General features: G+C 41.2%; 1 long non-coding RNA gene across 2 annotated transcripts in view; it reads right to left on the reverse strand.

Annotated features, from left to right (window-relative positions):
- LOC112550572 overlaps nt 1-24,870 on the reverse strand; it is a 26,541-nt gene continuing 1,671 nt past the window's right edge. Inside the window, exons 2-3 of one of the 2 annotated variants that reach the window (XR_003094496.1) lie at nt 5,834-5,910; nt 1-3,585 (exon numbers count right to left, since the gene is read on the reverse strand). This is a non-coding gene — a long non-coding RNA (uncharacterized LOC112550572). Of the gene's footprint in view, nt 3,586-5,833; nt 5,914-24,870 lie in introns of both variants that reach the window. The other variant, XR_003094495.1, reaches the window with a different exon arrangement.

The following is a 24,870-nucleotide window of genomic DNA, read 5'->3' on the forward strand; positions in this document are numbered from 1 at the left end:
CTCACTAAAAAGCAAGGGTCATAGAGTCTGAGGAGAGATTGTGTTTTGAAGATGGTAAGTTAAAAAAAATTCTTTTGAATTCAACACCCAGAAAAAAATAGGACAGTTAACAATAGGTTAAATTTCACATTGTCCATGTATTTATGTAGTTCTTCACAAAACTTAAATTGGCTTTATCTTTAAAACACCTCTACAAGTTAAGAAAATTTTACTTTTCTAATTTTTCTTCTCAAATACAGAAATTAAGCAACGGGGCCAAAGAAGCCTTTTAATGAACCCAGACATGACTCTTGTGCCTCTCCACATAAATCAATCATTCTGCTCCTCTCCTTCAGATCTACAACAAAGCCAGGACAGACTTTGGTAAGAGGGGTCAATAACTGGAGACCTTTCACAGGAGAACCATTAAAGTGATTAAAAGATAGGAAAACATGCCTTAAAAAGGGAGACACTCCTAGAACTCCATTTTATTTTGTTTATAAAAACAGCATTAAAAGGAAAACTTGATTAAAGCAAGACACAACACTTTGCTGATTAGTTTATTCAACTGAGCAAAAAGGTAAACAAGTTCTTATAGCTGGATGTTGATCATTAGCTATTGGTTCTCAACCTTTGTAGTTTCAGGGCACCCTGAATAACATTAAAATTTGGTAGCACCTTGGTTGAGAATCACTGTCGTGTTGCCTCAGCTTACCTCAGTGGTTGTTCCACTGAGTTGCTGCTGCCATCAATATCACAGCCAAGTAGAAGTGCACTATGTGCCTCATGCACAATAAGATAAGCCTAAAGCATGCAGAAGCACCTACTTTTGTTACAGCCCTTTCTGGCCCAGTCTTCATGCCAATGCTCCTCCCAGAAACAGAGGTGTGCCTGGGAAACTCCACCTACCCACTGCAGCAGTGGCACCCATGCCACAGCACTCCTACAAGGGGTTCAGGTCACCCCACGGTACCCATCAAACGCCAGTTAAGAATCACTGAGCTAGACAAATGCAGGCGAGATATATTTAAGTTAAAGTAATTAGCCATCAGAACAATTGAGCACAGGATATGGTAGATTCTCAATCACTGGCAATTTTAAAATCAAGATTGGAGGTTTTAATAAGAGATCTGCATTAAAGACCTATTCAGTAAATTCCAATTGCCCATGTTAAATCAGGACATAGGACTAGATTGGTGATTCTCAACCAGGGTGCTGTGGCACTGTTAGGTTTGCAAACCTAATTCACAGGATAAGTTCACAGATTCCAAGTAGAAATCCATCATTGTGACCTTTCCGAGTTCTCTGCAACACAATTGCTTCATTATTATAATTTTTTACTACAGAAAGAGTGAAAACTAAAAGATGGCATTTTCCAAGGGATGCTGCAAGTCTATCCAAGGGTTCCTCAAGTCTAAAAAAGACCTCAAAACCACCGGACAATCACAAGGAGCAGGTTAATTTATACCAAATTTAACAGCATCCCTTTATGAAAATAACAGGAAAAAGTCTCAATACCTGAAAATGACCACTCTGTTAGAAAATTATTTTTTTCAAATACAGAGTAAGGCACTCTCTCACCTTTTACCTTTATAAATTTAAGTATCACCATATTGTTGCCATCTGTTTTTTTAACATAAAGTAGCAGATTTGCATAAAAACAACACATACCAGTTTCCCTCTCACTCAAGGTTAAAGGAGTTTTGGATCACTCCCTCAAACAATTTTCTACCCTGAAGTCTTATGTACAATACAGGTGGAATTGTATTTATGCAATTTATGTGGATTATGTATGGGCACACCACAACTGCATTTACTTTTTCAGTGCATTCTGGGAAAAATCTGGGCAGCTTTATCATCATGGTCTCCCAAAAGGGACAGAATGCTTAAAGTATACAAAGAGACTGCCACTAACAGCACAGTGCTATTTTTGCTCTTCAAAAGGGAAAACTTTTCCAAAATGCATAAGCTTCCTGATTGAGAAGATAAGATTCCAGATCTCTGACCAATAGCAAGAATGAACTGGAGAGAGCCACAGACAAGCTGAATGATCTGGCAGTGATTAGAAGAGCTCATCTGACTGATGTGGTTGCTTATTCAAGCTTGCTTGTTCATTATGTGCTAGTTTTTAATACAGTTTTAGGAATAGATTTATTGGGTAGGAGCTTTCACACTATAACACTGGAATTTTTCTTTCCATTCCTCTTCTTTCTTCATAAAGAAGTCACAAGCAAATTGTCTTTTTTTCTATTTCTTGTTCCCTCCTCCCTCCACACACACACTTTTAGCAGTTTAGCATAGTGGAATCCCACTGTGCTCATTTACACACGAAAAAGCAATGGACAACAAAAACAAATTTTATGCAGTTACTCACAACAGTTCCACCTCAGTCATTCACTTTTTATATTTTCTTCTTCTGACCTTCCCACTGATCAAACTGATACATGAGCAGAGCAGATCTAGTTTATCTCAACTGCCTAATTCTGCTCCCACAAACCAGAGTGAAAACTGTCAGAAAACTGCTACTACAACGTACAGACTCACTTTAGCCTCAAGTTGTCCCCACCTTGTTTATACAAGCCACCTCCCAGCTTTCTGTATTCATGTGCAAGCACTCAGAGACACTGTTTCTTAATATTCAAAAGTAAGGGTTTTTTGGGGGTTTTTTATTTGGTAAAAAGTTAGAAATTATGAAAGAGCATTTCTGCGCTCAGACAGCTTTATACTTTTATTCTTTGGAAATATGTTATTTCCCTTATCAAAATAATATTATAGAAGTGTGCTACAAGAATTGCTAACATTTATCAAATTATTTTGGAATCACACTATTTATTATATCACAGGACTTAGAGGATGCATTTGATCCAAGGTCATTCTAGAATACTACTGTTTTATAACTAGAATTAAAGGATCAAGATAATTGAGAAAACTTTGGGTCTATGCCCCATTAATACTGTGCACCAAGTTCAAAATACTGTTCAGATTTAAAAGTATTACCAACTCCAGGCTGTCCAACAATCACAAATCAAGCTCTGCAAAAAATAATGACATTATAAAATTCTCAAGATTTTTAAACCAAGTTCAGGAGTGATTGTTTTTGGGTTGATTATTGGTTTTTCAGCTTCTAAGGCTCACATGCTAAAATTTCTTGTTGCAACTATGAAAGCTATTAACCTTTTTTTTTTTTTAATAAAAAAAGAAATTAGATACTTATGTTCCCAGGTGCACACTCCCAGGAGCTTGGGCTTTAATAAAGATACTAGAAATGGTGACAGAGTCCCAATAATGTTGTGAGAGTGGCCAGTCCTTAACTCCTCCCAAAAATTACCCAAAAAATGTATGAATGCCTGCTATCCTTAAAACTGATCTCCTACTCATATTATTGTTTGTGAAATATCAACAAGCTACATTCTGAAGAACTCAATATAAGTGGATACATTGCCATGAAAATTGTCTGTTCAAACAGCTACAGTGCAAACTACAGATCCAGTTACAGATATAAGGTACCAGGCTTTATATTAAAGTCTATATGAAGATTCCCATCAACTTCAAAGGGAGTTCAGTTGACTCTGGATTGAACTCCCTTTATCTTCCTATTGTCTCATTCTGAGTCAAGGAGAAAAACAACAACAGAAACAGGAGTGAAAAAAGCAATTAAAACATTCTAAATAGAAATTAAGTTATTTCAAAAAAGAAAACAAATTAAAACTTCGAGTTAACAATACAAATAAGGGCCTTGCTATACTAAAATAAGTTAAAGTCAGTGCCTATGTCAGGGGCGGGCAACTATTTTGGGCGGAAGGCCGCTTACCAGGGTGTGGAAAGCCACTGAGGGCTGCATGGGTAGCCCCGTCCCTTGACAGGTGGCCCACCCCCTGGTTGCCATCTTGGAACCAAAAGTCCCAGCCCCCTAACCCCTGACCTTTGTCAACAGATGTCCCTCCCCTTGCCCCCCAGAAGTATGCGTTTCAGCAAGGGGTTTTGCCATCTCTAAGATGGAAGAATACCAAATTATATTCTTAAAAAAAAATATATATTAAAAAAAAAAAAATCAAACATTTTACAAGTCATTAATTTCAAAAAAATATTGTGTCCTGATTTACATGCATTTTGTGTAATGTATACAGAGGTGATAGTACAATAGCTTAAAATGAAATCTTACTCTTGTAGTGAGTGTGCAAGTGAGATTTGTGGGGGGGATGGATAGGTGTGGATGGGTATGGGTTTTGGGGGGAGGGCTCCGAGTGTGTGGGGGGGAAGGTTGTGGCTTGCATGGAGGGGGAGGGTTTGTCCACAGCCTGCCTCCCCTCTCCCCCTCCCTGTGGCAGGCAGAGCAGTGCTGCCACCAGGGCTCTTGCAAGCTCAGGCTCTGCACTCCTGCTGCTCTTGGCCCTAGAGCACCAGCACGAGCCCCATGCTCCTGCTCGCTGCCAGTTGCCCCCTCGTCTACCACTGCTTCCCTTCTCCTGTCGTTTCCTGGGCATGTCCCAGCTGCTCCTGCAGTCCCAAAGACGACGACACACAGAATGGCTGTGGCAGGCAGGAGGAAGGGCCAGTGAGCAGGAGCACAGAGCACAACGACAGCTGGGCAGGAGCACAGGGCTTAGGCCGGTGCCCTGGGGCCAGCACTGGTGGGGCCCAGAGCAGGGTGGCAGTAGTGTGAGGCCCAGGCTGCCAGGGGCTCTATGGAGCTGGGTTGGGTCCCTCCTCTCCCTGCTTGAGCAGCGCAGCCCAGTTCCCACACTCCTGCCACCCTAATCTGGGCCCTGCCAGTGCTGGCCCTGCTGTCCTGCCCAGGTGTCGCTGCATTCTGTGAACCTGCTTGCTGCCCCTTCCCCCTCCCTCCCCCAATCTGCTGCTGCTGCCGCCATTTCCCCACTCTCCCACTTCTGCTGCTGCCATTATCCTGCTTCCTCCCCCCCACACACCTGCTTGCCCACCCCTCCGGCAACACATGGATCCCAGCTGCAGCACCGGGACTGCAGGAGCCAGCCTAGCCAGCCTTGAGGACTTGGGAGATGACCCACGGTCCTCCCCTGCCTCCCTCCCCCCTCCTCCTTATCTGTATTTCCCTCCAGCACAGGGAGGCAGGAGCAGCCCCAGGCCAGAAACCCCTGCTAGGCAGAGGCCGGGCTGAGACTGTTTAGTTCTGCTACTGGTTTCCCCTGGGTCCTACTGCCTCTGGCTCCTGTCATTTTTGATAGACAGCCAGAGGCACATAAATATTAATGTTCTAAATTTTTTAGGGGCCCCAAAGGCTGGATATAATAGCCTGGTGGGCCAGAACCAGCCCATGGGCCATATTTTGCCTGCCCCTGGCCTATGTGTACACAAATATTACTCTACTGCTTTCACTGCATGTTAATCATTACAATGCTTACAAAGTTTATAGCATGAATTATATAGTGGGTGTATCAGAAGAAAGTGGCTTAAGATTAAAACCTATGCTTCCATCATTTCCTGGAAACTTCAAGAGCCAAATGGTTAATGACCTACCTACCTCTCCCTATCCAATATTGTTGGCATGAAATTCTAGTTCATCCACGGCCAGCCTTTATGACAGGTGTGCCACAAATTAGCCCTGCATGTTCCTCAAGTGTCACTTCCCCTACCCAACCTGATGCTTTCCTTATTTTTGTGTTCCTAGTCCCATTTGCTACTGCTTTCTGCCCCATCTGCCACTGTGCTGTCTGCAGGGTGGATTTGATTTAAATAAAATCAATTTTAAATCATAATTTAAAAATCACTGGCCAGGAAGCCTCCATTTAATCAGTTTTCCACAAAGTTCATTCTTGTTGTTTGACATCCTTTATTCATTTAACTTCTCCCTGTCCCTCCCTGCACAGATACTTACCTGCTGGGGAAGCGCACCCCCAAATAATTTTTTCTCCCTCCACCTCGATCTGTGCCCTGTTCTGTCCTCAGACTGACCTGCTGGGCAGGGGAAGGGAGAGAGAAATGACAACATAGGTCTTGGGTTGCTTTTTAATTTAAAAAAAGGTGATCTGCTTAAAAAGAGGTTGAAGATCACTCTTCTAGACTGAATACTGAGTCCCATTAGGTAGGGTGGTTTTCTTTATTCCTTGCTAACATATAAAGGAGCCTCTGGGAACCCCAGAAGATTGATTGGGCCCCTGATATAGTCCATGGCCTGTGAGACCTATTTATAAAAACATTTTCCAAAAAGGTTACATGAATATATTGTCTCAAATACTATATAATTAGAAGTTATAATCCCCTATTCCATGACAATATCTTTTAAGCTTTATCATTTCTTAAATTAAAACTATGTTTATATACATTTGTTATTTTTAAAAAAGCAACAAAAAAAGATTAAATAAAAAAAATCTAATTTACATTAAAATCCATTTTTTTTTAAATAGTTGATTTTGTATCTACCCTAGCTGTATGTCCCTTTCCTATGCCACACAGAGTCTGCCTGTGCCACTTGCAGCTGCTTGTTCTATATAGTGCACCTTCCTTTTGAAGTGAGAGGAAGCTGCTGGTAGGAAAATTCCCAGAGAAAAAGTGTTCAATCCAAACATTCTGCAATATTTAGTCTGTCAGTGGCTAAGCACATTATGTTTTTAAATATATTACAAACTTGTGTTTTCTGACAAGTATTCAGAATGGCTTGGATTCGTAACCAGAGAAGAGAAATTCTAAGGTTAGAGTTCTTATAATACCATCAACTACAATGTATTTAGATTTTTGTGAAAAACAAAAAACAACCCCCCACTCCAAACAAAAAACAAGTTGACAGTGTTGGACCAGAAGTGTGGTCCAATATGAGAATGAAAAACTGTATTTGCCATTCTTGTATTTTTTACTTTGGAAAGAGTTATGAATAGGTGAAAACAAACCATGTTAAAAAAAATCAGGTCCTTAATTTAAAAGTCACTTCTCAGGAGCTTACTTTCAAAGGGAAGTGATCTCACTCTATTACTGACACCAAAAAAGCTCTGGAGGCATCCTGTTGATAATGCAGATTAAATGCCCTCTAGTTAGTTTTCAGCTCTATCTGAAACTATTTATCGATGTACGCCATTTTTAGTACGTTGTATAGTTGGCAGTTTAAAATGTTACTTTTGCAACGTAGCTTCATCTGTTTGTACTGCTCACTAATTAGTTCTGTGCCTCGATTTTTGTTTGGATTAATAAACTGGCTTTTCTGGTTTCTTAGTAAGATACTGAATTCAGGAAAGATCTTTTAATATTAAAGTATTTGACCCCCTAAAATTGATCTAATCCATCATTTAATCTCTTCCTTATCTCTATATATGTTTATAATGGTTTTTTTTGTTTTGTGTGTAATTTTTCATCATACCATTGTTTAATGGATTTATAAGTAAATGTCAGTTGACAGAGGTCATCCTACACCTGCTAGCTGACATTTCCTTATAAAGCCAAAACAGCAAAACAATTAATGTGAGACTTTGGAATGTATAAAATACACCATTTGGTTTAATTTTTCTTCATGTCAATTCATAAATGCTAACATTATAATATAAAAAGGCCATGTTTCACACAACTTAATGTCTTATAAAGAATGCAGTCATAAGCAAGAATTATTTATGCAATTTTTGGAAGAGACTGTCTATATACCAAGCATGACTTTTTGTGAATCCAAAACAGCTCAGCAGAAACTCAAGTGGCTTTTTTCAGCCTGTGTCTGTGCAAGAAGTTGCAGGCATTTCTCTCCTAGTTAGACTTGCTGCCATCTGTTTTTCAGGATATTGGGAAGGCAGGGGTGCACCAAAGACTGTGATACCTGAGCCAAGGCAAGATCTCTTATCCTACTTTTTGGAAAAGCTGCTGGACTTCATTCTCTCTGTACTAAAACAATTATATTTTTAACATATAACAAAGTTGCAGAAAGACTCAACTTTGTCATCTATACAAATGAAAATATCATACAAGTTTAAAAGAACACACTCTGCTTTTTCCAATATATATTTCATTTTATGGAAATATGGACTGCTTAGCAGAAGACAAGTTGAGGAGCCTCTTGTTTTGGGTGGGTTTTGATAGGAGATGGTGGTTGTCTTTGTTTAAGTTTATGTATAACAAAAAGTTATAGTTTTACTGTTTGGTGACAGGGCCCCACTTCACAACTAGCTAGCCTGACATGGTAATGATTTGAATCCCCAGGTATAAAAAAAACAACAAACTCCAACAGGATTCAGAAAGCAATGACAGAAAAAGTTGCCAATATCTTTCAGGAAAGAAGTCTTAGGCATGCAGTTCCAACTAACTTCCTAAGTAACATTATTCACATAGTTTTCTTTCTTCATTCAGTCCAAATGAAGACTGGTGAGGAAGCCAGAAGTTTACATACCTGTCCAACTGCCATGTGAGGACTTGGCTGATACCAGTCAAACATGATTTTGGAACATGTACCTCTTCTATAGCATTGAAAGTAAACCTATAGGCAAATAGTATAAAGGGAGAAACTAACTGTGCAATGAGTACTGCAAGACTCAGATAAGATGTGCTTCAGTCATTACTACAAACAGATAAGCAACTATCTTTTAAAATACTTGTAGGCTATTTAAGAAGTGCCATGCATTTAAAATCCAGAACAATAAAATTCTCGGTCACTGAAAAGATTCCTATGCTGAAAATCACTACTTAAAATCACTAAGACAACTCTGGAGAATAATACAGTAGTTATAATTTTATAGTTGTATGAAAAGGAAACTCGATGCAAATCCAGGGTAACTGGCAATTTTTCAGTACTGTCAAGGATAACTAATGAAGTCAGATTAGAGGCCTGGGCCCAACCAATCCTAGTCAGAGGATCAGGGCAGTTCATCCCCTAAAGCTGAACTGCTTTTGAAAAGAGTTTAAAGGTTCCACCAGCTTTAGCCCTGTAAAAACTAGGCGCAGCCTGCAGTACTGTCTGGGCAAAAGCAGAAGTACTTGCTCCTAACCTCCATGGGCTTTCTTGCTTTCTCAGATTTCTGATTTCAACTCTTGGCTCCTGATTTGACCCATAGCATATATTGACTCTGGTTTTGGTTCCTAATTCTAGCTGATTCTGACTCCTGGCTCCCTGGGAACCCAGCTTCTTGATTTTGCCCATCCACTAGGTAACCATTCCTGACCACCCATGCATCAAACCTAACCATGACCTTCAATTTAGATGGATATTTTTACTGTATTTAAAATTCAAAGTATTAAAAATTCAAAACACTGCATTAAAACCTAACTAATTCACACTAATGAGTGTGCAACTCACTGCAACTGCATTTTGTGAGTTACTAAACAAGGACAACATTTACCATATTCTCATGTACAGTGTGCACCAGAATATAAATATACACCTTATTTTTGAAAGACAAAATGAAGAAATATTTTTCTCCCAGTTATGGACAAACCCTAATCCTCAGCTGACTTGTCTCCTTTTTCTGCTTAATTAAAGCTAGAACCCTAGCTGCTGCTGAAAGCTGGTCTTCATGAGTGGATCTATAATCCTGAAAAAAGTTGAAGTCTCCAAGGTTGTAAAAGAGAAGAGAGACCAGGAACAGCTACAGACAACTAAATGGCTCCAAGAAAGGGTAGTCTCATTGGGAGAAGGGGAGGGGCAAGGGAACCGTTAACACCTGTGACCATTAAGTGAGGGAGAATTATGTATTAACATCTGCAGTGTGAAGAAGGAAGCATTAAGACAACTGAATCCTGCATCTGCCTGAATAGTAATGCAACAGCTGCTGTACCCTAGGGCAGGAATCAAAGAAGGGTTCTTCTAACCCATTCAGGAAACTCAGCTTCTCTGCTTAATATGGGTGTCCCAATTTTGGGTGGCTGATTTTTTTTGGAGGGGAAAACAGTGCTTCTATGTGAACGAAATACCATATTTTCTCACTTTAATTTTCATAAATTAATGCAACAATTTCTAGGAGAAAAATCTGGATACCTTATTAGAGTACTGTACCAGTAAATTCTTTGTTCACAGATATGAGAAGACCACCATGTTTACATGCCAATTAGCAAAATGCAAATTAACATTCTATTGTACAATTAATAAAGCAGCTGCTACAGCCTACTCAGTACATACTGCACTCCTTCAATGTTCACACGGTTTTATCCCCTTACGGCTGTGCATACATATTACACTGTGCTCATAGTGAAGCTCTCAATGTTTACATTATAGACCCATACCTCTGGGTAAATGCAATCTATGATTTCCCATAATAGGAAGAAACTACTGCTCCTTTAACAAAGTCACAGCCTACTATAAACATTAAGTGTTTTCAGCTTTTCCCCATTCATCAGAATTGAGTTAAGCAGGATTTCTCCTGCAATATTAAAGCATAGCATTTTGATGCTGACAGCATACAGAAATATCAGAAGGGTTTTTTAAGGTAGTGTGCAGAACAATCCAAGAACATTCTTTTAGAAGAGCCAGGATCTTGTATCTAAAAATTGTCTGGATCTACCAAAGATAAATCCCATCTTATATATCCTTTTATCAAATCTCTAATGACTGGAGGGGAAAACAAAGCAAAATCTATGCTGTTTTTTCTGTTTTGTTTTTTAAATTCAGTGTCCCACATAAGTTTCAGTAAATGTTGTGCAAGTCACTGACAAACTCCCACTGTTTGATGCTTCTTTCTGATCCTGTGAGAGGGGTGCTATAGATGACAGTAGGCTCAGATGACCATAAACATCTTCTGCAGGAGAGCTAGGATTAGACCTTCTAAATTAACTTAACTTCCAGGCCCCAATGACAAACATCTGTATCATGTGTGCAACATTTCAATGTGTAAAACAGAACGAGCTATCTGTGGAAGTTACCACTGAAGTTACACATACGGCTTTTATGGAGCTGCTGATGAGGAAAATAAAAAGAACCTAGACAAGAGCACTCTTGCATGGATTTACCAATATAGCAGCCTCTGTGCACTTTAAATAAGTATGGTCACTGGGTCTCCAGAGAAGGCCAAATTAAGAAGAGAAGGGAGACTGCAAAGGGAAGTTTGTGAAGGAAGAACTCATCCTGAGAAGAACCTCTGAAGTATATTCCCTGCTGTAAAAGTTTACAATCCCTGAAAGACAAGCAGCTTTCTCCAGTAGAGGAGCTCACACAGCATAAAGGGCAGGAACTGTATCCTGAACATGTTAAGAGCTCCACCAAAGAAGAGACTAAACAAGCTGTCAAGGTCTCCTTCTAGCACCTTATGGGTTCCACAGCCAAGCAAGTCAAGTTCTAAACTGTGCTTGCTGAGCTACTCCAGAATACCAGCTTTGCTCTGAGGCAGGTCTCTTATTTTGCACAACTTTCCAACCATTTTCTTCAAGCAATTCTTCAGCTGCCATTCTGCTCTTGGGGCACAATAACTGCACCCCACCTGGGTCTCAAATTTCAGCAGATTATTGGCTGCTCTTTTCAGGGGGAGAAAAGTATTTAAGGGAGACGTAATGGAAGAATATGGGATAGGAGGCCAAAAATGGCTTTTACACTGCATTATATTATTCTGCATACAAAATGACTGCCCTCACCACAGAACTTCTAGTCTTCTGCTTAGACCTTAAGTTATTACCACGTTTCTTTCATGTCCCTGTTTCTTCGGTCATTTTCTATCTTTATGTTTGTCCTTTGCAAGAACAGACATGTTCTTTGTAGTGCAAATGCAGGTGAACTTGCATTTGTTGTTAGTATACTAGTAATTTTGTTTATGGGGCTTTTTAAAAAATTAAAATCTTAGTAGCAGTAGCTATTCCAATAATATTCTTTCCACATGGCAAAGGAGAGAGTCTCAAAGAAGTGGCCTTCATTTCGCAGAGCATGAGAAAATTTGGGTGCATATAGAAGAATGTCCAGCCACCTGTCTAAGATTCAACCATACTGTAACTTGAGGTTCTGGAAGCATACTGGATATTGAATACATTCTTCCCCATCAAAAGACAGCTGCTGGAACTGGGGTGCGAATTATAAGCAAGAAAATATGGTAACGGCAATTTCTACCGCTTCAGCTTCTGCTGAGCAAAAAGAGTAATGCTGCATGCTATCAACTGGGAACAGAACAATGAGCAGGCTTAGCTCTTAAGTTGTTGCTACTCAGGTACTGACTATAAGGCAAGATCTTTTCTTCTTTATTCTGCCTTTCAGAAATAAGTTGCATATTATAGTACTTCCATGCAAATTCAAGTAGCATACACTATATTGCAGCTCAGCACAAGCAGTTCATTTCAGCTACAGTAAAATGAAGAGTAAGGTTTTACTATGTTAAAAAGAATTAAAATTAACCTGCTGAATAAAATAGACCCATTGAAACCCTGTATGCCTTTTGAAGTGCATGTATGACTTGGAAATAGAGATGAAAAGGATTTAGTTTATTTTAAACCTTTTTGCCCCCCTAAAATATTGCAACAGGGAACCCTACCCTGTACTAGAGAGTGAGTGTAAGAATGGAGGCTGGGCCTTTAAGACAGACTGCTTGAAGGCTGAAAGGGGCAGACTCTGGGGATATATAAGCCTAGCTCCTGGGCAGAGCTGAGCAGTCAGTCATGCCCTGGCTCTGATAGGGGAAGGAGTCCCTTGTTGCAAAACTGCACAAGTGGAAATGGAGATGGAAATGGTAGGCAGGCCTAGGAAGACCAGAGAGGGTAGAATCCTCAGTGCAACTGAGGAAGACCCTGGATAGAGGTGGGGAAAGGCACCTTGGTTGGAATCGCCTAGGAGACACCAGCCCTGCTGGAATTGCTGATCAGGCCAGAGATTCCTCTGGACAGTGGGGGAAAAAAAAAAACAAAACAAAAAACCCCAGGTAATTCCAAGATGTGGATAAAGACCCAGAGGCAGCAACAACCTAGTGGTGGGAAAAAAAAAAGGGAGAGAGACACCCCCAAGATGGCATCTCCCCAACAGAATTGAGAGCCTATTCTCTGATTGTAAGTACCATCATGGCAAGTGAAAGGCAGTTACTGTATTTAACCCAAATCCAGGACAACTTGAATTCAAGACAGCCTCCCACTAATTAGATTCCATACATGGAAAATATATAGAGAGAATTGTAGCAAATTTATACAAATCGGGGTGTGGTCTTAAATTCATCCCTCCCCTCCCCAACTGCCTGACCCCTGTCATTACTTTCCCCAATTCAGCAGTGGGGGAGTCAAGTGGCCTTACCTTGCCCCCTGCCACCAGTCCCCCTCTACAGTCACCCCCCACCTTTGCTGCCTACTCCCTCTGATGCCAGTGTCCTGGCTCTTGCCCCACCACGGTGTTTGTACTCCCCCCAGAAACTGTTCCCCTTCCACAATCACTTGGCCCCCTCCTGCCTGCCTGCTCCCCATACCCCTGCCACCCCCCAGCACTTGCTCCCCTCTGTCCCTGCAGCCTCTGGCACCTGTCCTACCCCCATGCCTACACCCCCTAACCTCTGCTGCCTCCCTAGGGCCAGAGCATTCAAATGGTCCATGCCCCAGGCCAGAGCAGGGCCAAAGCCAGAATTCTGGAGGGTAAGTAGCAGTGGCAGTGCGGAAGATGGCAGGCAGGGGCAGAAGCTGCAGAGGACAGGTGGCTGGGGATGACGAGTGCCTACTGTAGCTACAGCTCCAACCTCAGCAGCTGTCTGCCCCCTCCCTCTTAGCTTTTACTTGAATCCAAGACGAGGGGCTTCCCCCCATTGTTAAAATGAGGGGCAGCTTGCCCTCCCCCCACCGTCTTGGATTTGAGAAAATATGGTAAACACTTCAGAACATGGGGAGAGCCTGTAGGCGAGGCACCTGTCTGCTCTTGCACTATTGAGAGCAGATGTAAATAGCACAACAGGATCTTAATGCAACAGATACTGGCTTGTGTAAAATTCTCCTTCTACAGGGGAAGTTATAGTAAGTGCAACCCTGGTGTAGCAGCAGCTGTTACCACATATGCCAGCTGCCACCCCTGCCATAGAAGTAAGAAGGCAAACTGGCTAGAGAATTGCAGGAATGGAGCATATCTCCAATCCTACTTGAGCAGTACACAGATGACTTGCACAAGGGCCAAGCAGCCTTGATTAGGGATCTGCAACTAAGAACCAAAGCACAAAACCCTTTCCCTCTGTCACTCATCATAGGGAAAAGCAAGAGAATATCAGACCAAGCACATGGCAGGTTAGTTCATGCAGCTGTAAACCACCTCTTTGGTCATGCTGCCTACTGTGTAGGTTTTTCACCTTAATTTGCTTTTACCCAACAGCATGCAATAGTACTTCTCAAATTCTGTTATTGGGATTATGCTTGGAAGCAACACAGAAAATATTTTTGGGATATTTTGGCAAGGCTCTCCCAGTCTCTGTTCACTTTCAAGTTCATAATTATCTTTTCAGATTGCCTGTGAAGAGTTTGTGTGATATCCCTTGAACTATACTACACACACCAATGGAAATTCAGTACACTTTTTACTTTTTGGTTGAACAGAAGCTAAAGAATAAAGATTAAAAAAAATATTTGTTTTATTTTATTTTAAATTTTAAAATAAGCATGTAGCCAAAAGACCCCTAAAATGTGCACAGTACTTCGAGGAGTGGAACTGATATAATTGGGTTTTATAATCATTAAGAGGAACTTTCCTAGATATTTTCATTACAAGAGCCATTAGTTTCTTTCAGTCTTTCCCAAAGGTGTTTTCTATTTTTTAGTATTTTGATTTGTTTATTTATTACTATGATGGCATATTCTGAATGGAAGCAAAACAAATGAAAACTAGAACCAACTACCTGATTTGACTGCATCTTAAAAACAACAGCATTTAACAAAAAAAAAAAAAAAACACCAAACCAAACAAACCCCTGAAAAAATAATTTGTAACTTCAGCAAAGCAAAAAACCTTTTTAGATCTTACTCAGCATAATGCAAAGACATAGCAAAAACCTAAGCCAAACTGTCTAACTGTTCATGTGAATATACAATGTACAAAGTATGCTACAAAAAATAAAAATAATAATAAAAAAAAAATCCACCCCAAGTAACCAAAAGTTTGGGTGTAAAAGAAGCAACACTTTCCACAGAGGTAGCAAACTCTCAGAACCAAGCAGCAATGTCAGATGGTAAAACAGATTCCACAACCAATGAGTCAACATATGTATTGCCTGCAGGAAACTAACAACTGATAGTACTATCTTCTGTTTAAGGTGATAAAAGGTAGATTAAATTTGGGAAGAGTCTGATAGCTATACGGACCAAAGTAAAAACCAGACAGCCTGTGCAAAAGGGGTCAGCATAAACTGGTGCGCTATGAGATGCGCATCTACTATATGAAACATAGCTGTACACGTTTCTATTATTTCACTTCATCAAATAAAGTGACACTGAAAAGAACAGCACAATTATGCTGCTTGCTACCATTTTCAAATTAAATGAGGATCTGTCAGGAAACACGTGCTAAGCAGAGAAACTGAAAACAGCAGAGCATTTACAACAGAAATTAAGCAAATCAACATGAACCAGGTACAACCTAAAGAATACATTAATCACATCTCAGAACATGCATATTAACAGCAGATAAAAATACTGGCCACAGAATTAAGAAGTCCAATTCTAGACATGGATCCTGGTTCACCAAACCACTATTTTCTCATTCTAAACACAACACTCCTTACATATGCTTGCTGCCGCAGTGATGCCCACATACAAAACAGTCACTCAAACAAGTACTAATATTACCTGAGCCATCATGACGTGCATCTGCTTAAAATAAGTAATTGAAAATTCTTGTTGTGTGCTCTTAGCCTTCCTCATCCCATTCCTTCCCTATTGAGTTACCCTTACTTATCACATCAGGTCTAAAACTAAATTATGCATTCTTCAGAACAGCCCCTAAACTAAAGTGTCTAGAACTCTGTAAGACTTAGTTTATATGCCCTTCAGTTACTAAATTGCTGGAGTCCTTTGGTGAGATTCTTTTGCCAAAATGGAGCGTCACTTCAAACCAAAGTATTCTGTGAAAGGAGCCATAATCTGGATTAGGATCTAAATTCTGACAGTTTTCTGTTACTATCTGAACTACAGAGGTCTACAAACCCAGGTTATAAAGAACAGTACCACAAAGTTCAAAGTTGTACACCAAGTTGGTAAATCAAAGATGTTATCATGCCACTGGAGATTTCAATGCAGACATTAACATCTTTGCCCACCAGAAGATAAATCAGGTTTACTGAAGATTGTTTTGAGAGAAAAAAAGATTACAAAGGCAAATTCAAGAGACCATTTCCAATTAAATGGAGTAAGACAGACTATTATAACAGTATTATAGTGCCTTCATAAAAGAGAAAAAAAACCTGACAAACCTGCAGCACAATGGCAAATAATGGCATTAAAATCCTATCTTGATCTTGAAAAGTATGCCAGTTCATACAGAAGCAAATACATTTGCCTAGGTATTAATAGTCATGTAAAACTGGATTATTTTGTCTACTGTATACACAGTTTGTTTAAAAATCCTGAAGTCCTTTTTTAAATAGTTTTCAATTTTAATAGCACTGTGCTGCTAATTTAGTTATAACAGTTAACACCACATTTAACAAAGACAGTATGGTTGAATGGAAAAGAATGGTTTTACATTCTTTAAAACAATTCTAAGAAGAAACTCATAGATTCTATCATCTGGCTCTTAGAATCTGATTTGAATTACTAATGCCTGCCCATGGAACTGGCGCCTGTAGCAGTGACATGCGGGGAGCAGATGGCTCTGCCCCAGTCCTTAGCCTTGCACTCACTGCCCCACAATCCTGCTCCTAGATGCTGCTCCCCACCTGCCTGCCTGCCCACAGCTCCATCCCATCCACCTGACCAAGCATGCCCTGCCTGCAGGGGTCCTGGGCCAGTCTCATTGAGGTCCTGCCCACCCATCTGTTCCTTTCAGCACCCCTGGCCATGGGTGCAGGACAGCCAGGCCCAGGGCCAGACCAAAAAAAACCAAAAAACAAACCAACTGGCATCTTCCCACCCCCTGCACCAGGCCGTGTAAACACCCATGACAAGGGGCCAAGGCCAGGTTTGCAACCCCCTGCCCTCGCCCTCAATATCTCATCAAAACTCCTTAAGTGGCCCCCCAGCCCGAATAACTGTCCACCCCTGAGCTAGACTGTTCTCAGTGGCGGCAGATGACAGAATAAAAAACAATGGTCTCAACTTGCAGCAAGGGAAGTTTAGGTTAGATATTAGGGGAAAAAAACCCTATCACTAGGAGGGTAGTAAATCACTGGAACAGGTTACCCAGAAAGGTTTTGCAATGTCTATCCTTGGAGGTTTTTAAGACCCAGCTAGACAAAGTCTTGGCTGGGATGATCTAGTTGGGGATGGTCCTGTTTTGAACAGGAGGCTGAATTAGATTACCTCCTTAGGTCCCTTTTAGGCCTCATTTTTTTTGATTCTATGATCCAGTACAGGATCCCATGTGCAAGCAATTTGTCCTTTGGGAAATTGCTTAAAATGTGTCTTTATTCATTGCAATCTCCATAAAGACACCAAGATGCAGGTCTACGATGCAATCAACATCACTACTCTCCCATACAGGTGTTAAATGTGGGTAGCGTCACCCCCTAAAATCCTCCACATCAAATGGGAAGATCACCACACAAACATCAATATCCTTACTGAAGCCAGTGTTACCAGCATTGAGTCACTGATCCTCAAATACCCAGTCTTCTGGACTGGACATTGGGTAGGGATGCCTGACTCTCGACTCCCAAAACAAGTGCTCTCTTCCCAGCTTAGTACTGGCCTGACATCTCTTAGGAAATGCTACCAGGACACATTGAAGGCACAACTCAAGAAAATGGATGCCAACGTCAAGAGCTGGGAGGAGCTGGCTGCCAGCCGACTTCAGTGGCACTACAGCCTCAACCAAGAAGCTGCCCATTTTGAGGTAAAGTGTCTTGCCCTCAAAGCAGAGAAGAGAGCGTGAAGGAAAGAAAAACTATAGAAATCCTGGCCTACAACCTACTCTCCCCTGCAAAAAGACCTGCAACTTCTGTGAACAGGTCCATGGCTCAAGTACTGGACTCTTAAGTCACCATCAATGAGCCATGGTACAGATCATCCTTGAGTTGAGGAACTGCTGACACCAACTTTTTAAATTGAAGTACTTCATAAGATCCAGTATGCGTATGTGAAAATTTAACACTGTTACTGAAAATAATGTCAAGTAACTACACTGTATTTTCCAAGACAAAGGCTGAAAGTGTCAGAGAGGCTATAAATACTTTTGTTGTATGATACATATTATGGTTTTCAGGTATTCAAATAGCTCCACAAGAAAACATGTGAACAATTTGCTTATTTTTCCTGAAGTCAGAATCATGGAAAATAGGGCTGGACGGGGCATTAATTAGTCATCTCATCCAACTCTCCTGCTCAAGGCAGGATCATCTCCTTATGCAGATAAAAAACATGCTTTTACATACAAAGCATATACCATTTTTTAATCTTTTACATTTATTTTACTAACAAATGTTCATAGTATCATAGTACCTTACGCGGGGCTAAGTACCCGCACATGAATATTTGAATTAGAGCCCAAAGAAAATGCATCTGGATCTTAAAAACAAAATGAAACAAACCATTTTTCAATCTGCAAGCACCTTTTATTTATTTATTTGCAAGTTAAAAACCCCATTTCTAATTTTTGAACTAAAATGTTATTGTGCAAAGGGTAGTTTCAGGGAAGCAGACAAAAAAAAAAAAAACAGCCAACAAAAAACAAACAAACAAAAAAAACCACATATACATTACTGGCCTGGCCCTACTTAGAAGGAAGAGAAAGTGCTATGCAGTAGAAAGAAAGATCCTGCAGGATGCAGAGTCCAGTTCCAAAGTTCCCCAGCTCCAGTTAGGACAGGGGCAGGCAATTATTTTGGGCACAGGGCTGCTTACTGAGTTGTGGCAAGCCATCGAGGGCTGCACGATAGGCGGCCAGGGGCAGATAAATATTAATTTTCTCCATTTTTTAGGGGCCCCACGGGCCAGATACAATGGCCTGGCGGGCCGCATCTAGCTCCCGGGCTGCATTTTGCCCACCCCTGAGTTAAGACAATGGTGAGAGGAGGCACTGTCAGATGATCTACCCCTAGATGGATTCTTTGCTCTCTCCAAAATAGCAGGCACGTACACGAGGCATCCTGGAGTCTGAAGCCTACCTTCATACTCAGAGAAAAGTTAAAAAGTCAGTATGCATGCGAAGGCATGCTGATGAAAGAGTGAGAGCAAACATGCAAGCAGAAGGCTGAATCTCCAGATACTGCAGAGGTCAAAGTTATTTCATCTCATGCTTTTATATTTGAAAGCTATTTCCTACTTCATTTACCAGAGAGATTGACTTCATGGTCCAGCAAAACTGTAGAGAGCCATATCAGGATAACTAATCGTTACAGCTTTACATATACTGTGAAAACAGTGCATTGTGACATGGTGTTGACATGGTATAATGTGTTTTGTCACAATACTTTTACTTTTCTAAAACCCCCTGCTGGCTGCCAAGAGAAAAGAGGGTAGGGGGACCTCCCCTGCCCCCACTAAAAAAAAAAAAACAACAAAAAAAAACCTGTCCTTATTTCCACCTGAAGGCATTCATTCCATTCTTACCTGCAAGAGAAGGGTTAGCCAGGAATAAACCCAACTGAGTCCCATTTCTCATGTACACACTGCACTTCCTTTACCTGGGAACCAGAGACATCAAATACATAGCAGTCAAATGAACCTCAAAAGACATTTTTTTGTCTAGATCTATGCTATCTCTACACCAGTTTGGCCATCTTTATATGTTCCATGACTCTAGTAAGAGATCATATATACAATAGAGGGCTTGTACTTATTAGTGTGATGACTGAGCATGTAATAATAGTTATGTTGGTACCAACATATCTACATAGAACACAAAATTGTCTTTCCTTTCAAATACTGCTCTGGCTGTCACTCTTAAAATGGATTTCTTTTTGTATAAGATGACTGAAAAGAGTGGGCGTACATGAGAATAATATAATAAGCAAAGCCCAAATTGCCTGCCAAGTTCAATGCTTCATAATCAGCCGATTTGGAAACCAAATCCTTATGTATTTTAAAATCAATTTAGCTAGAAGAGTGAAGATTTTTCTTAAAAGCTGCTATGAACTCTTTCAATATGGAAATATAGAATTAAGATTGCCTTATATTCCGTTCTATGAACATTGTAAAGTTAGAATCCCCCACACAGTGCACACATTTTTGTTCTAGCTAACTTAAAACATGAAACTGAGTCAGTAAGAAAAACAAAAAGAAATACACCCCAAAAAACCTAAACTTTTTTGCAATTTCTCTAATATCGAATATATGGCAGCAGGTCAGAATGGCCCATGGAACTGTACGGTTCAGCGTGTAAGTTTTTGATTAACCCCGTGTGAAGCCCATCTGAAGCGCACACTGCATGTGGCACACGACTCAACTGGCACTGTGCACTGGCTCTGGGCTGATCCAGTTTGGGCTGCACTGGAACTTATGCACAGGGTTGGTCCAGTGGGGCAACACATGCAGGGCATGCCCTTTGCCACATGCCGTCAAATTAGACCATGCACTGCATGCAGCAAACACTAGCCTTACTCCAATGCTTGTGCTGCAGGTGGCGCACAGGCTAAGCCTAACACCATGGGTGCTGCACCCAAGGCCAGCACAGGACGTGTGCTGTATCCCACCAGACCAGTCCCAGAGTCAGCAAAGAAGTCTGGTCCAGTGGGGAGCAGCATGCAGCATACTCCCTGCTCCAGCTCTGCAGGCCACATGCAATGCCCAGTGCCAGTCCATCCCAGGCATTGCCTACAGCACAAGCCCAAGTGGGATGGCATACAGCATGTATGGCACATAGCTAGCACAGGGGTGTCAAACTCATGCAGCTCTGCATTGAGTGTGGCATCCTGCTAATTCTGGCATGGCTCAATCCAGCCCAGCAGCCCACATCCTGCCCGCAGAGCTGGATGCATCTGACACCCCTGGTGTAATATGGCAAAAAGATTACTAACAGATTGAATTTGATATTCTTTAGACATGACTTTGCAATATCAACTGTCAAAAAAAAATCAGCATTTAAATGCCCTAAGGATAGGAGAGGAAGGAGGTATCTAGAAAATAAAATTTCAGGGGATGTAAAAAAGGAAGTCAAAGTAGAAAGTTATTATATCTCCTGGAAGTCCATCAAGAATTAAATAGATATTGATAGATTAAATAGATATTTCATCAGCCAGCTCCTAAGACAAGTTACTCAAAACAAATAAATAAAAAATTAGAAACCACTTCTTTGTCTGTATATAGCCAATAGGGGTTCAGGGAAATGGTCTACATGGCAAAATGGAGATGTAGCACATGCCATCTTGAAAGGGGGAATACAGACAGCGAATGCAACACTGCACACAAAGACCCTATTGTCTTCCTGCCTGACAAAGTATTGTTTTGACAGTATAAACAGAAAAAAAAGAAAGAAAGAAAAACTGCTTGATACTGGATGGTGTGAAATTATTATTTAAAATCTACTTTGACAAATACCAACTCCTCAAATATAGAGATGCAGTCTTGCAGCATTGCTCATCTTCCCTCAAAGGTCAGGCTTAAGAACAACCTACAAGTTCTTTAATTGGATAGCTTGCAAATGAGACTTCATCATGGACTGTCCCTGCTATGATGATGCTAGAGAGTGGGTGTGGATTTAACAAGAAGGCATACACTGAAAAGGAGGCAAATCAGATGGAAAACAGCGGATTAAGTCAACACACAATATTCTCCCCTCCCAGACAGTATAGAAGTATTTCCACTCTGAAAGAGTGCAACCAGTGTAGAAAATGTGTTTTACAACTCTTCTACAGATAAATTACAGTATTTACTCAGCAATTTTTAAAGGCCTTAACCACGGCTTTTGCACAAAATTAAAACCAATCTGCCTGTTACTATGGCCAAGCCAAAAATATAAATACAGAAAAAGGCAAGATACTTGGATTCAGGTAAATATAGTACAAGAGCATGATGAAGAATTTTCATGGCCAGTCTAAGCCATGTAACTGGATCATAGCTCAATGCTAGAAGGACAGAGAATAAAGAACATTCCAGTGTAGGAGCAGAAATAAGGCCTGAGGTCACCTCTGTACCATACTTATGTGAAAACTAAGTCAAGGGATGAACTGCAGATGACTTTACCTCAGAAATATATGCAGCGCACATGAGAATGTCCTAGAAACTTGTGTTTTTGCATGCTGAGTGCGCCTTGAGTAATGAGTGCAACAAGGGTGGGTGCCATGAGCACTACCCATATAAAAGGTCACTGCTGATGGGAACTCAGTGAGTGAGTGCAGGTGCGAGTGTGTGACTCTGAGTGCATGAGTGTGGCATGGTGTGTTTGATAGAAGAGGTCTGGTGGACTGTGGGTCCTATTGCATGGTTGTTGGTTGTATGGTGTTGCTGTTTAGCTGTTGCAGTGTGTAGAGAGAGTGAACCACTGAAGCTGGAACAGCACTGAAACTTAATCCCAGAGTGTTATTTCCAGAATTACTTCATGGCTCCCCTACCATTGATTTGTGTAAATTGTGACTGAATCAGCTCCCCGGATTTGCCCCCGGGAGCACTTAGTGCGATAAGCAGTGGCTCACACTACTTTGGTAAGTATCACTCCTCCCCAAAGGGAAAGAGGGAAGGAAGGGTTTTACTCTCCCTGAAGAGCTGACAGCATCAACGTCAGCTTGACACAGCCATAGTATTCAGAGCAATAAGGCACTCAGTCATTGATTCTAGTCCTCAATAGATATATAGTAATTGCATTAAGTATTCTTTTGATCATATTAAAGTTTTCCTTGTTACCCTGTTGCTACTTGCCTTTAATAATAAACCATTTGATTTGTTTCAGTTGTAACACCCGAGTTTGCATCCTTAAATTTGCCATGATCATAGTTTTGGTCAGGCTAGTAAGGATCTAATAGACTGTTTGGCTACTTCACTAGCTAATTCTTTGCCCAAGAATCATCTGGACCGTGGAACCTTTCACTAGTATTCATTAGAGAGCCTTAATTAATAAATTCACAGTCTAACAGATTGGTGTCCCACTGGCATCCCTGGGCAGGCACCAATACATCAATGGATTTTGATGGTCTAACACTAGTTGACCTTGACTGCCATCATTTTATTTATTTTTACTTTTATGAAATCCCTGTGGATTTTGCAGACAGTACCCGATTTTGCAATTTCCATGAAATCATAAATTGAGTAAGTCCCTATCCACAATACCTTGTTAATTATGCATTATGTAAGAAACAGTTTAATTGTATATTGTCTTAAATCCACTGCCTTTCAGTTTAATTAAGATGCCCCCGTCTTGGATTAACCCTGGTTTTTTTCCCGTAAGAGAAATCATCAACATAAATTAATACTGTAATAATAGAGGTCAGCAACCTTTTAGTAGTGGCACACTGCTTTAAAAACAAAGTTAGGCCTTGGGGCTGGATGCAGCTTTCAACCCAGCAGTCATGAGGACTGCGGCTTGACCACCATGATTATGGACCTACCCAAAATGCAGCCCCACCCCTCATCACTGATTGGCAGAGAGGGGCAGGGCTGCATGACAGGCAGCCTTCTCAGCCGATCAGTGGTGAGGGGCAGGGCCAGCAGTCTATTGTGACCTCTTCACCATGACTTCTCACCACAGTACTGCAGAACTGCTGCTGACTTGCCACAGATACGTACCATTGGACAGGATCCAATTCCTTTGTGGAGTGGATCCGGGCAACAAGCCATAGGTTGCCACCCCCTGCTCTATATAAAATTAAACATATGGTTGTCACAACCCAAAGGGTGTGATTTTTGTTTTTGTGTGCTTCGGCACTGCTAAATTGTTCCCACTAAATTACAACTTCTTTGCACGGTGGAGTTTTCTGCTGCAAAAGAGAACCCCGGTGCAAGGGAGAATTTCCCGCCAATTTGAAGCTTTCTTTGCAGGGTGCATTTCTTTGTTGCAGCACAGAAATGCTCGTTGCAAAGAGTTCCCGCCATTTGTATGCTAATTTGAGCCCCATTATTGGCCAGTTCTAAATTATTCACACGTGGCGGCTAGTGATTGGCTTGCTAGCCGTATAAAAGGCTTGAGTGGTTTCCGCCCAAGTTGGAGGACTCCACGAACACTGGGAGGAGAAGACTTCACGCTGTGTGAAGATCTCTAAGCGCTGCGGAGCTTATTGAACCCAGCGCATTTCAAGCAGGCAACAGAGGTCTGATCAGCCTCTAGCCACTCCCTGTCGCCGATAGATTCCTAGACGTATCCCTCCCTGTGCGCAAAAGAACCGGACCCACGAAGCCTAGCAAACTTCATGTGGATGAGTGAGCAGAAGGACCCACGGAGCCTAGCAAACTTCGTGTGAATCCTTGACCGATCTCAGAGCTCTTCTACCCGGGTTCGAGTCCTGCAGGTTTATCTTCCCGTCGCCGAAAACCCTTGCGACGTACCCTCGTGTTTTACATCTTCCCGTCGCCGAAAACCCTTCCAGCTCGTCGCCCTCCCTCTCCGATCCAGCGTGCCCAGGCTGCTGGCCAGAGCCCGTGTGCAGCACGAAAAAGGGCTTGGGTCGCTCCCGGCCCGCACAATGGTAAATCTCAGTCATATGTAAATTAATCCTATGATCAAATAAGTTTTTGGGAAGAATTTGACTAACTTATATTTGAATTAATATCGCAAGGGTATAAAAAGGTAAAGAATATAAAAAGGGGCATGCATAGAAATATGAACTTGGAGCAGCTTTGAAAGGGGTGAGGGTTTCTATGAAAAAAAGAATCACCCCAACTTTGACCATGGTAGAAGCAGTCAAAATTGGAGCAGTTTTGCTAGACTTGTATTACTAGAGGCTGAGGCACCTAAGTGTTACAGTGTGACAACTGTTACAGTTTGAGCAGTAGCTCCTCTTT

This window comes from Alligator sinensis, unplaced genomic scaffold (genome assembly GCF_000455745.1).
Source record: "Alligator sinensis unplaced genomic scaffold, ASM45574v1 scaffold34_1, whole genome shotgun sequence".
NCBI lineage: Eukaryota > Metazoa > Chordata > Crocodylia > Alligatoridae > Alligator > Alligator sinensis.